General features: G+C 42.7%; 1 protein-coding gene across 1 annotated transcript in view; it reads left to right on the plus strand.

The window, feature by feature from the left end:
- The window catches only part of MAP3K15 (mitogen-activated protein kinase kinase kinase 15), a 228,886-nt gene that overhangs the window by 55,162 nt on the left and 161,572 nt on the right, over window positions 1-12,152 (plus strand). The gene's annotated exons all lie outside the window — the stretch shown is intronic.

Here is a 12,152-nt window from a genome sequence, read left to right on the forward strand (position 1 = left end):
GTACACTCACTGCTCTCCATGTCAGGACTATGTGCGTGGAGGGCAGTGAATATTCATTGCTATTTAGTAGCGGGCACAGTAGCAGCAGCCACCGGGCAGTCACGTATGCCCGCTGCTTAAGGGAATGAGTATTCACTGCCCTCCATGCCCATGGAAGTGGAGAGAAGTGAATATCCATTTCTCAAGTAACGGGCACACGTGATTGCCCAGCCGCTGCAGGCAGCTGGCGGCTGCGGCTGACACTGTGCACACTATTAAAGAGCAATAAATATTCACTGTCACTTCTCTTTAGCAGTGGGAAGAGGCTTTAACCACAGCAGCCGGTTCCTGCCTCCTGTGTCCCGCTACTCCACCGCTGCCGCTCCCCATTCATCTTGTGGGACCCTCACAATAGTATAAGCTGAGGGAGAATTTTTCAGTATAAAAAATGTGCTGAAAAACTCAGCTGATACTCGAGTATATATGGTATGTGTAATAATGAGAAATGGCACAGCGAAAAAGTATTGAACACTTACTGAAATGTGTACAAAATCCTTTGTTGGCGATAACCGCTTCAAGACGCCTCCAGTATGGAGAAACTAGTCATGTTCTCAGGTGTATTGATATTGATTGTTTGCAATCAGTGACTCACATTTGTGGGAGTATTTTGTAGTGCGGTATCCCAAAACCAAATGTTTTCTATCAAATCTGTTAGGGTGTACTCATTTATACTGAGCACTCTGCAAATATCTTACATTACTTCCTATATTTTTAATGTAGGGTACCATTTTTTTTCATTTCATCAACTAGTGTTCAGCTGTTTTTTGCAGTCACCAACTGTGTGACACAAGCAGTCAGTAATCTTGGCCGTGAACTTCCTTGTGTTGCCCTTTTGAGCCAGTGACATCACTTGGCATGGCACCGGTGTCTGCCTGTGTCCTAGGATCACTCATCCATCAGGCCTAGCTCTGACATGACCCTTTACTACAGTTTCCATTTTAGTCTATGATCTAGTGCCACGAGTGAAACTTCAGAACCGGAGCAATTGTTTGTCACAGTACAATGTAATGAAAAAGTCATGGATAACTATAGCTCCATAAAATAATATAATGCACAGATACATGGAACTTAAATGAGTCATTTCCCAAATCTATTACTTATTAAACTAAATGTTATGCCCTGATAAGATAATAAAGCATATATTCAACTCCTGTGCCGGCTCCAATCCAGCGGTGTCAGCACATGAAGAGGAAGTCCGGGCTGCAGCTGATCCCTGGCTTTCTCTTTATGTTCAGTTTGTCCCAAGGCGGAGACAGTGACGCCATCGCTGATTGGGCACCGGGGTCACTTGTCACAACAACGCACTAGAGTCCCGGGGAGAATGAGTGCCGACATCGCGGGAAATACATATGGGTAGTTAGTCACACATGCCAATGCTTCAGCCAAGTTCTTTCTAAACACAAAGGAACCGATTTATCAAAGCTTTTACATAATTTTTCTGGCATAAAACGTTTTGAAAAGTTGCAAAATCTTTGCAAAACTCCCAAAAATATGAGCAGAGCTGAGGGAGAGGTGGGTCAGAGGATGGCCGCATCGCCCTGTCGAATAGAGCCTGTGCTTCTTAAAGAATTTGCTGCATCACACTCCAACATGACTTTGATTAAGACCGGTGTGCGCAACACCATTCTAAATAAATCAGCCCCAAGGCATTTTGGAGTCAGAGGCGTTCGGTTAATTAAGAGGTTCATGTCTCATAATAAATCAGTGCATCTGAAAAGTGCGACTCATCACAAATATTACTCCAAATATTAGATTGGAGTAAGAATTAGAAGAGCTGTGGCGTCACTCCCCTGTCGCCCCTCCTCCAAAGCTTGGGGAAAACACCAAAAGCTGCAACATGTTTGCGCAACAATTGACTTGCAGAAACATTTTGATACTTATCAAAGTGTTTTACACTATATTTCTTAAAAAACAGTGATGATGGGGCCTTGAAGGTGACTGACTTCTTTCATTGTATGTGAATTGAGAGAATACCAGTAAGTCTATTATTCACGTGACCTCATATGTGCAAATCGCATATGGGCAGTCACATGACCGCCCACTCTCACCGGCAATACTGGTGAATCCTGACAGTGCAGCACACTATCAGGATTCGGATGTCTCCGGTCACATAAAGTGACTGCAGACTTTTGGCAAAAAACTGGACAAACCCTTTAATGTTGTGATTTCATTTTCCCCTCCGTCACTGAGGCCTGGTGAACTCCCTTTTCTAGTGAAGGAAGGTAGTGAGCCTGATTATAAGGACACCTGGGACTAATGAAGACGATTGGCTGAGTGGAGTCACTGACTGGATTTAAGGCAGCCTACACCCTTTCTGCCCTGCGGGTGATTTCTCTGTGGACTCTTGGACACCAGTCTGATTCCTGCTCTCCTAAAGCTAAGTTTTCTGTTTTGCCTTTTTGCATCTAAGATTTTGTTTTTGTTTTTTCTTGCTTTTTGGATTCTGCCACTCCCTGCTGGAGTGTGCAGTGTTCCGTGAGCTCTGTCTTCTGAAAGTACCTGAGTGCTGATTTAGTTTTTGAAGCTTAGTTGCTTCAGGGCCATTTTTATATCAGCTTGTTGGCTTTTGTCTCTGATAGGGTTTTGGGAGATTGCAGACAGCAGCCTTCCTATCCGTTCCTATCTAGGTAGTTTTTGGGCCCCGTCTTTGCTCAGCCTGTCTTTCTGTCTGTGTAAGTGTTTTCATCTTGCTTCACCGTCATTATATGTGGGGGGCTGCCTATTGCTTTGGGGTCTGCTCTGGGGCAGTTAGATTTCCCCTTTCCTTCTTTAGGCCTATGTATCTCTCCGGCTGTGATCGAGGGGTCTAGGTCATCGTAGGAACCCCCCACGGCTACTGCTAGTTGTGTTGATAGGTTCAGGGGTCTGCAATCTGATAGTTGCCAACTTCTCTGGTTTTCAGGACTTAGCTAGCATTTCTGTTTTTTGCCTCCTACGGTGACTCAATCATAACACTTTAAGTTGCCACTTGCAATATGTCCTTTTCGTTTAGTGAATTTATTATTGAGGTTTTCAGAGAGTTTAAAAGGTCACAATATCCATAAATTGCTGTGAAATATGATGGTGCTTTATAAGTAAGCATAATAATTAAAGTAATCACTTAAAGGGGTTGTCCACTACTAGGACAACTCTTTCTTGAAATAAATGTTGGCCCCGATAAAATTAAAAAAAACCCTATACTCGCCTTCTGTGCTGGTGCCGTTCCAGTGGTGTCGGCACTCGCTGTCCTGGAGCTCTCGTTTGGTGTTGTGACACGTAGTTCCCGTCGCCCAATCAGCGCTGGCGTCACTTCCCCCTACGTACGGATTGAACATGAAGAGGAGGTCAAGGATCAGCTGCAGCCCTGGCTTCCTCTTCATGTTCAATCCGTATGAAGTCAAAAACAGTGACGCCAGCACTGATGTGACACATGGTGCCTGGTGCCCAAACACCGCACAAGGGCCCCGGGACCGTGAGTGCTGACACCGCTGGAACAGTGTCGGCACGTGAGGTGAGTATAGGTTTTTTATTTTATCAGGGACAAATATTTACTTCAAGAAGTGGTTGTCCTAGTAGTAGACAACGCCTTTATCCCCTTCATGACCCAGCCTATTTTGACCTTAATGACCCGGCCATTTTTTGCAATTCTGACCAGTGTCCCTTTATGAGGTAATAGCTCTGGAACGCTTCAACGCATCCTAGCGATTCTGAGAATGTTTTTTCGTGACATATTGGGATTCATGTTAGTGGTAAATTTAGGTTGATAATTTTTGCGTTTATTTATGAAAAAATCAGAAATTTGGCGAAAATTTTGAGAATTTCGCAATTTTCAAATTTTGAATTTTTATTCTGTTAAACCAGAGAGTTATGTGACACAAAATAGTTACTAAATAACATTTGCCACATGTCTACTTTACATCAACACAATTTTTTTTTTGTTAGGAAGTTACAAGGGTTAAAAGTTGACCAGTGATTTCTCATTTTTACAACAAAATTTACAAAACCATTTTTTTTAGGGACCACCTCACATTTGAAGTCACTTTGAGGGGACTATATGGCAGAAAATACCCAAAAGTGACACCATACTAAAAACTTCACCCCTCAAGCTACTCAAAACTACATTCTAAAAGATTATTAACCCTTCAGGTGCTTCACAGGAACTAAAGCCATGGAAGGAAAAAATGGCCATTTTAATTTTTCCAACACAAATTTTCTTTTAGCATCATTTTTTTCATTTTCACATGGGCAACAGGATAAAATGGATCCTAAAATTTGTTCGACAATTTCTCCTGAGTACACTGATACCTCATATGTGGTCATAAACCACTGTTTGGGTGCACGACAGGGCCCGGAAGGAGCACCATTTGACTTTTTGAACGGAAAATATGCTGGAATATTTAGCGCTTGCCATGTCTCGTTTGGAGAGCCCCTGTGTGCCTAAACACTGGAGCTTCCCCACAAGTGACCCCATTTTGGAAACTAGACCCCCCAAGGAACTTATCTAGATGCATAGTGATCACTTTGAACCCCCAGGTGCTTCACAAATTGATCTGTAAAAAAAAAAAAAAGTTCTTCTATTTCACAAAAATTATCTTTTAGCCTCAGCTTTTTCATTTTCACATGGGCAACAGGATAAAATGGATCCTAAAATTTGTTGTGCAATTTCTCCTGAGTACACCGATGCCTCATATGTGGTCATAAACCACTGTTTGGGCGCACGGCAGGGCCTGGAAGGGAAGGAGTGCCATTTAACTTTTTGAATGAAAAATTAGCTCCAATCGTTATCGGACACCATGTCGCGTTTGGAGAGCCCCTGTGTGCCTAAACAGTGAAAACCCCCTACAATTGACACCATTTTGGAAAATAGACCCCTTAAGGAACTTATCTAGATGTGTAGTGAGCACTTTGAACCCCCAAGTGCTTAGCAAAAGTTTATAACGCAGAGCAGTGAAAATAAAAAATATTTTCTTTTCCTCAAAAATGATTTTTTAGCATGCTATTTTTTATTTTCATATGGCTAACAGGAGAAATTGGACCACAAAAGTTGTTGTCCAGTTTGTCCTGAGTACGCTGGTACCCCATATGTGGGGGGGAACCATTGTTTGAGCACACGGCAGGGCTCGGAATGGAAGTAGTGACGTCTTGAAATGCAGACTTTGATGGAATAGTCTGCGGTCGTCTATATGTTTGCAGAGCCCCTGAAGGAGCTCCATTTGACTTTTTGAAATAAAAATTAGCTCCAATCGTTAGCGGACACAATGTCGTGTTTGGAGAGCCCCTGTGTGCCTAAACTTTGGAGCTCCCCCACAAATGACCCCATTTTGGAAACTAGGCCCCCTAAGGAACTTATCTAGATGCATAGTGAGCACTTTGAACCCCCAGGTGCTTCACAGAAGTTTATAACGTAGATCCTTGAAAATAAAAAATATTTTTTTTTCCAAAAAAAATATTTTTTAGTCCGCAATTTTTTATTTTCACAAGGGTAACAGGAGAAATTAGACCCCAAAAGTTGTTGTCCAGTTTGTCCTGAGTACGCTGGTACCCCATATGTGGGGGGGAACCATTGTTTGGGCACACGGCAGGGCTCGGAATGGAAGTAGTGACGTTTTGAAATGCAGACTTTGATGGAATAGTCTGCGGTCGTTGTTACGTTTGCAGAGCCCCTGATGTGCCTAAACAGTGGAAACCCCTCACAAGTGACCCCATTTTGGAAACTAAACATTCCAAGAATCTTATCTAGATATGTTGTGAGCACTTTGAACCCCCAAGTCCTTCACAGAAGTTTATAATGCAGAGATGTGAAAATGAAATAATCATTTTTTTTCCACAAAAATAATTCTTTAGCCCCTAATTTTTTATTTTTCCAAGGGTAACAGGAGAAATTAGTCCCCAAAAGTTGTTGTGCAATTTTTCCTGAGTACTCTGATGTTGGGGTAAACCACTGTTTGGGCACATGTCGGGGCTTGGAAGGGAGGGAGCACCGTTTGACTTTTTGAACGCAAAATTGGCTGGAATCAATGGTGGCACCATGTCGCGTTTGGAGACCCCCTGATGTGCCTAAACAGTGGAAACCCCTCAATTCTATCTCCAACCCTAACCCCAACACACCCCTAACCATAACCCTAACCCCAACACATCTCTAACCCTAATCCCAACCCTAGCCATAACCCTAACCCCAACACAGCCCTAACCCTAATTCCAACCCTAACCACAAGCCTAACCCTAATCCCAACTCTAACACACCCCTAACCCTAATCTTAACCCTAATTCCAACCCTAACCCTAATTTCACCCTAACCCTAATTGCAACCCTAACCCTAATTCCAACCCTAACCCTAATTCCAACCCTAATTCTAACCCTAACCCTAATTCTAACCCTAACCCTAATGGAAAAATAAAAATATTTTCTTTATTTTATTAGTTGTGCCTACTAGTGTCTATTAGTTGTGGGGATGATAATCGGGGTGTTTATTTACTTTTTGTTTCATGTTGATCACTGTGAGAGTGATCAAATGGAATCTGCAGCCGGCAGATTCGGGCGAGCGCACTGCGCATGCGCCCGCCATTTTTCAAGATGGCGGCGCTAATGATCCGGACCCGCGAGACACCGGGAGCGACAGGGGGACTCAGAAGGTACCGGGGGGTGAGGGGAGGATCAGAAGCTGTCGGGGAGCGGAGGGAAGGGGAGGGGGGGCAGATGATGACAGCGGCGGCAGATCGCCGCTGTCATTCAGTGGGGGGGAGGGCTATAGCCGATGGGGGGGTCGGATCGGTGTCACCAGGCATGTCCGATGCTACTGCAGCATTGGCCATGGCTGGATTGTAATATTTCATCAATTTTCATTGATGAAATATTTCTATCGCTCTGATTGGCTGTTTCACTTTTAACAGCCAATCAGAGCGATCGTAGCCCCGTGGGGGCGAAGCCACGCCTCCTGTGGTGAATTACAAAGCCTCCTGTATCTGCGGGTCAGGTGTCCTTTCACTCACCCCGGTCACCCGAACCGCAGGGGGGCTTTGAAGTCATGACGCAGGGTATGCGTCATGGGTCGGATTGGCACCGACTTTCATGACGCATAAGCTGTGTCACAGGTCGGGAAGGGGTTAATTAGAGGACAATAAAGAGAGCAGTGTCTGATATATTTGTCCACAACATCATTCTAAAGGGGCTTTTGAGACTCCTGTTGCCAGGAATATTAGGGCCATCAGCAAGTTATCACTTATCCTGTGGATAAATAGTAGCTTGCAAAGATGGAAATATCCCTTTAAGCTCCTTATATCCTTTTAATGTGGGATTATATAAGAAAATATATTGTGACAAAAGGCATTTACTGTGGGGAAAATAAGTATTTGATACACTGCCAGTTTAGCAAGTTTTCCCACCTACAAAGAATGGAGATCTGTAATTTTTATGGTAGGTACTCTTCAACTGTGAGAGACAGAATCTAAAAAACATCCAGAAAATCACATTGTATGATTTTTAAATATATAAATAAATTGCATTTTATTGTATAAAATAAGTATTTGATCACCTACCAACCAGCAAGAATTCTGGCTCTCACAGAGCTGTTAGTTTTTCTTCAAGAAGTCCTCCTCTACTCTTTACTTGTATTAATTGAACCTGTTTGAACTTGTTAAAAAGACACCTGCCCACACATTCCAATCAATCACTCTCCAGCCTCTCTACCATGACCAAGACCAAAGAGCTGTCTAAGGACATCAGGGACAAAATTGTAGACCTGCACAAGGCTGGGATGTGCAACAAGACAATAGGCAAGCAGCTTGGTGACAAAGCAACAACTGTTGGCCCAATTATTAGAAAATGGGAGAAACACAAGATGACAGTCAATCTTCCCAGGTCTGGGGCTCCATGCAGGATCTCACCTTGTTTGGTAAGCATGATTCTGAGAAAAGTCAAGAATCAGCTACAAGGGAGGACCTGGTCAAAGACCTGTAGAGAGCTGGAACCACAGTCTCAAAGATTAGTGTTAGTGACACACTATGCCGTCAAGGATTAAAATCCTGCAGGACAAGCAAGGTCCCTTGCTCACGTCAGCACATGCCCTGGCCCGTTTGAAGTTTGCCAGTGCCCATCTGGATGATCCAGGTGAGGCATGTGAGGAGAAGGCCATGTGGTCAGATGAGATGAAAGTAGAACTTTTTGGCATCAACTCCACTTTCCATGTTTGGAGGAAGAAGAAGGATGAGTACAACCCCAAGAACTCGGTCTCAACCATGAAGCATTGTGGTGGAAACCTCATAGTTTGGGGGTGTTTTTCTGCAAAGGGGACAGAACGACTGCACCATATTGAAGGGGAGGATGGATGTGGTCATGTATCTCGAGATTTTGGCCAACAACCTCCTTCCCTCTGTAAGAGCATTGAAGATGGGTCATGGCTCGGTTTTCAGCATGACAATGATCCAAAACACACAGCAAGGGCAACTAAAGAGTGTCTCCATAAGAAGCATTTCAAGGTCCTGGAGTTTCCTAGCCAGTCTCCAGACCTGAACCCAATAGAAAATCTTTGGAGGGAACTGAAACTCAATGTTGCCCAGTGACATCCCCGAAACCTGAAAGAGCTAGAGAAAATGTGTATGGAGGAGTGGGCCAAAATCCCTGCTGCAGTGTGTGCAAACTTGGTCAAGTACTGCAGGAAACTTCTGATCTCTGTAATTGCAAACAAAGGTTTCTGTACCAAATATTACGCTCTGTTTTTATCTTGTATCAAATACTCATTTAATGAAATAATAATGCAATTTAGTTATGTAAAAATCATACAATGTGATTTTCTGTTTTTTTTTCAGATCTCTATTCTTTTTAGTTGGGAAAACGTGCAAAATCGGTAGTATATCAAATACTTATTTTTCCTCTAACCAGGTATTAGTTTTAAAGTTTTTTTTCTGGGAGTTAAAGAAATAAGCTAGATGCATATATGTTATAAAATAAAAACAAACATTGCTTACCCATTAAATTCACTATGGCACTAACACCAATCACTGGTTCCTGCTGCTTTTTCATTAATTTTCTGGAACAATAACGTGCCCTGAGAGCCCCATACAAATTAGAAATGCTTCGACCATCTGATATATACGGTATATGGGGGTGTTGTGAGTTCATTTTCCCCTTCACAGTCGATGTCTGATGAACTCCCTCTTCTGGTGAAGGAAGGTAGTGAGGCTGATTACCAAACACCTGATCTCGTAGATGATGACTGGGTAACAGGAAATTCTGACTGGATATAAGTCAGCCGACTCCCTTCTGAGTCGCTGGTGATTTCTCTGCTGGATTCTTGGAGACCAGTCTGATTCCTGCTTCCCAAAGATAAGTTTTTGCTCTGCTATTGAACTTATTAGTTTTGTTTACCTTGTTTTTTGGAGTTCAGCCATCCCCGGTCGGGGGTGTGCCGAGTTCCATTTTTGTCTCTGATCAGTTTGTCTCTTTGCTCTGTCTTCAGAATTTACCTGAGTGCTGATATAGTCATTTTGAAGTCCTAGCGACTTCAGGGCCTGTTTTTCCTATCAGACGGTTGGGACATTTTTTGGTAGGGTTTTTTACGGATTGCAGACAGCAGCTTTTCTATCCTGTCCTTTTTAGTTAGCTTGGGCCCCATCGTTTGCTCAACCTATCTTTCTATCTGTGTTAGTGTTTTCATCTTGCTTCACCGTCATTATATGTTGGGGGCTGCCTATTGCTTTGGGGTCTGCTCTGGGGCAGTTTAGTTTTCCCCTTTCTTTCTTTAGGCCTATTTAGTTCTCCGGCTGTGATCGAGGGGTCTAGGGCATCGTAGGAACCCCCTACGGCTACTATTAGTTGTTGTGAATAGGATCAGGGGTCTGCAATCCGATAGCTACCAACCTCTCCGGTTTTCTGGACTTAGCTTGTATTTTTGTTTTTTCCTCCTTCGGTGACTCATTCATAACATGGGGGCCTTCTCACTCTCCCCTGACCAGTAATGTCAGGGAAGAGATGGACCAGGCAGTTGGATCTTCAATGGCCTATGTTTCTGTTTGCAGTGCCATAAGTTTCCCTCCCCATTGATAAAGCATGAACAATCCACTGAGCCAAGTGCTCATGCTAATGAAGGAGGTCTAGATACATGGCTGTCAGCTGAACGTTCATTAGACAGCTAACTCATGTGTATGGCCAGCATGTACGAAATGTGAGTGGATGCAGTGCTGCTGCTTATGTGTTTAGCCTTTAATCGCCTGGGACGATAAACAAAGACTAGTGAAGACCTGATGAGTAATATATATTTATTTAAAATTGTTAAACCTTTTCAACAACTATTTTAATTTCTTTAACTCTTGGATAATTTATTCTCAGCTTGTATTATCCCCATGGGGTCACGTTTCACATTTGTTTTAGTAACAGTGGAAAATAGTAACATAGCTTACTATATATACTGCTGATAGCTTGTAGCCTTTTTTTTTTTTTTTAACTCTATTAAGACATGCCTCCTTGATAGTATGTTTTTCCCCAGCTGCATACCTCTGCCCTCCTGAAAATGTGAATAGGGAACCGCAGCTGTCACAAATTTATTGAATGTGGCCTTGGTGAAATTTCCCTGTAGACTGGTGGGCAGTATGCCATAGATCATGACAAAGCATGCAAGGGGCCTCAGCAATGCACCAACTCCTTCATATACACTGAGACTGCTGTAAACATCTCATGGAAGACAATGGGATTGCTGTGTATATATACATTATTATACATAGGAGACATTGGGACTGGTGCATATACATAATTTAGGATGCACTGAAGCTGATGTACATACATCACATAGGAGGCACTGGGACTTCTACATATACATCACATAGGAGATGTTGGGGCTGGTGCATGTATATGTAGATAAGAATGAAGTGATTAAACAGAGTCGGCACGGGTTTGTAACTAATAAGTCATGTCAGACTAACTTAATTTCCTTCTATGACAGAATCACTGATTGGGTGAATCAGGGAAATGCTGTAGATATAGTATATCTTGACTTCAGCAAAGCATTTCACAAAGTATCTCGCACAATCCTTATTGAAAAAATGACTAAGTATGGAATGGACAAGGTAACTGTTAGGTGGATTCATAACTGGCTTAGTGATCGGACCCAAAGAGTAGTCATAAATGGCTGCACATCCAGTTGGAAGAATGTCTCAACTGGGGTACCACAGGGCTCTGTCCTGGACCGTGTATTGTTCAACATCTTTATCAACAATTTAGATGAAGGAATTGAGGGTAAACTGATTAAATTTTCTCATGACACAAAGCTAGGAGGGATAGCTACAGTAATACTAGAGAAGAGAGAGAGAATTCAAAAAGATATAAATAAACTGGAGCAGTGGGCAGCAGCTAACAGAATGGTTTTTAACAGGGAAAAATGCAAAGTACTACATCTGGGCAATAAAAATGAAAAAAGCATATACAGAATGGGAGGAATAGGGCTAAGCAACAGCGCATGTGAAAAAGACTTGGGTATACTAATAGATCACAGACTGAATATGAGTCAACAGTGTGATGCAGCAGCAAAAAAGGCAAATGCAATTCTAGGATGTATTAACAGAAGCATACAGTCTAGATCACGTGAAGTCATTATTGCCCTCTACTCCTCTTTGGTCAGACCTCATCTGGAATACTGTGTCCAGTTTTGGGCACCACATTTTGAAAAAGACATCAACAAACTGGAGCAAGTTCAGAAAAGAGCGACCAGAATGGTGATCGGTCTGCAAACCCTGTCTTATGAGGAAAGGTTGCAGGATTTGGGAATGTTTATTTTGCAAAAGAGAAGACTGAGAGGAGACTTAATAGCTGTCTTCAAATATCTAAAGGGCTGTCACATTGTAGAAGGATCATCTTTATTCTCATTTGCACAAGGAAAGACTAGAAGTAATGGGATGAAACTGAATGGGAGGAGACACAGATTAGATATTAGAAAAAACTTTTTGACAGAGTGATCAATGAGTGGAGCAGACTGCCACGAGAGGTGGTGAGCTCTCCTTCAATAGAAGTCTTCAAACAGAGGCTGGACAGACATCTGTCTGGGATGATTTAGGGAATCCTGCTTTGAGCAGGGGGTTGGACCAGATGGCCCAGGAGATCCCATCCAACTCTACAATTCTATGATTCTATTATCACACATAGCAGAC

Source organism: Dendrobates tinctorius, unplaced genomic scaffold, assembly GCF_039654945.1.
Source record: "Dendrobates tinctorius isolate UK_male_01 unplaced genomic scaffold, ASM3965494v1 ptg000016l, whole genome shotgun sequence".
Lineage (NCBI taxonomy): Eukaryota > Metazoa > Chordata > Amphibia > Anura > Dendrobatidae > Dendrobates > Dendrobates tinctorius.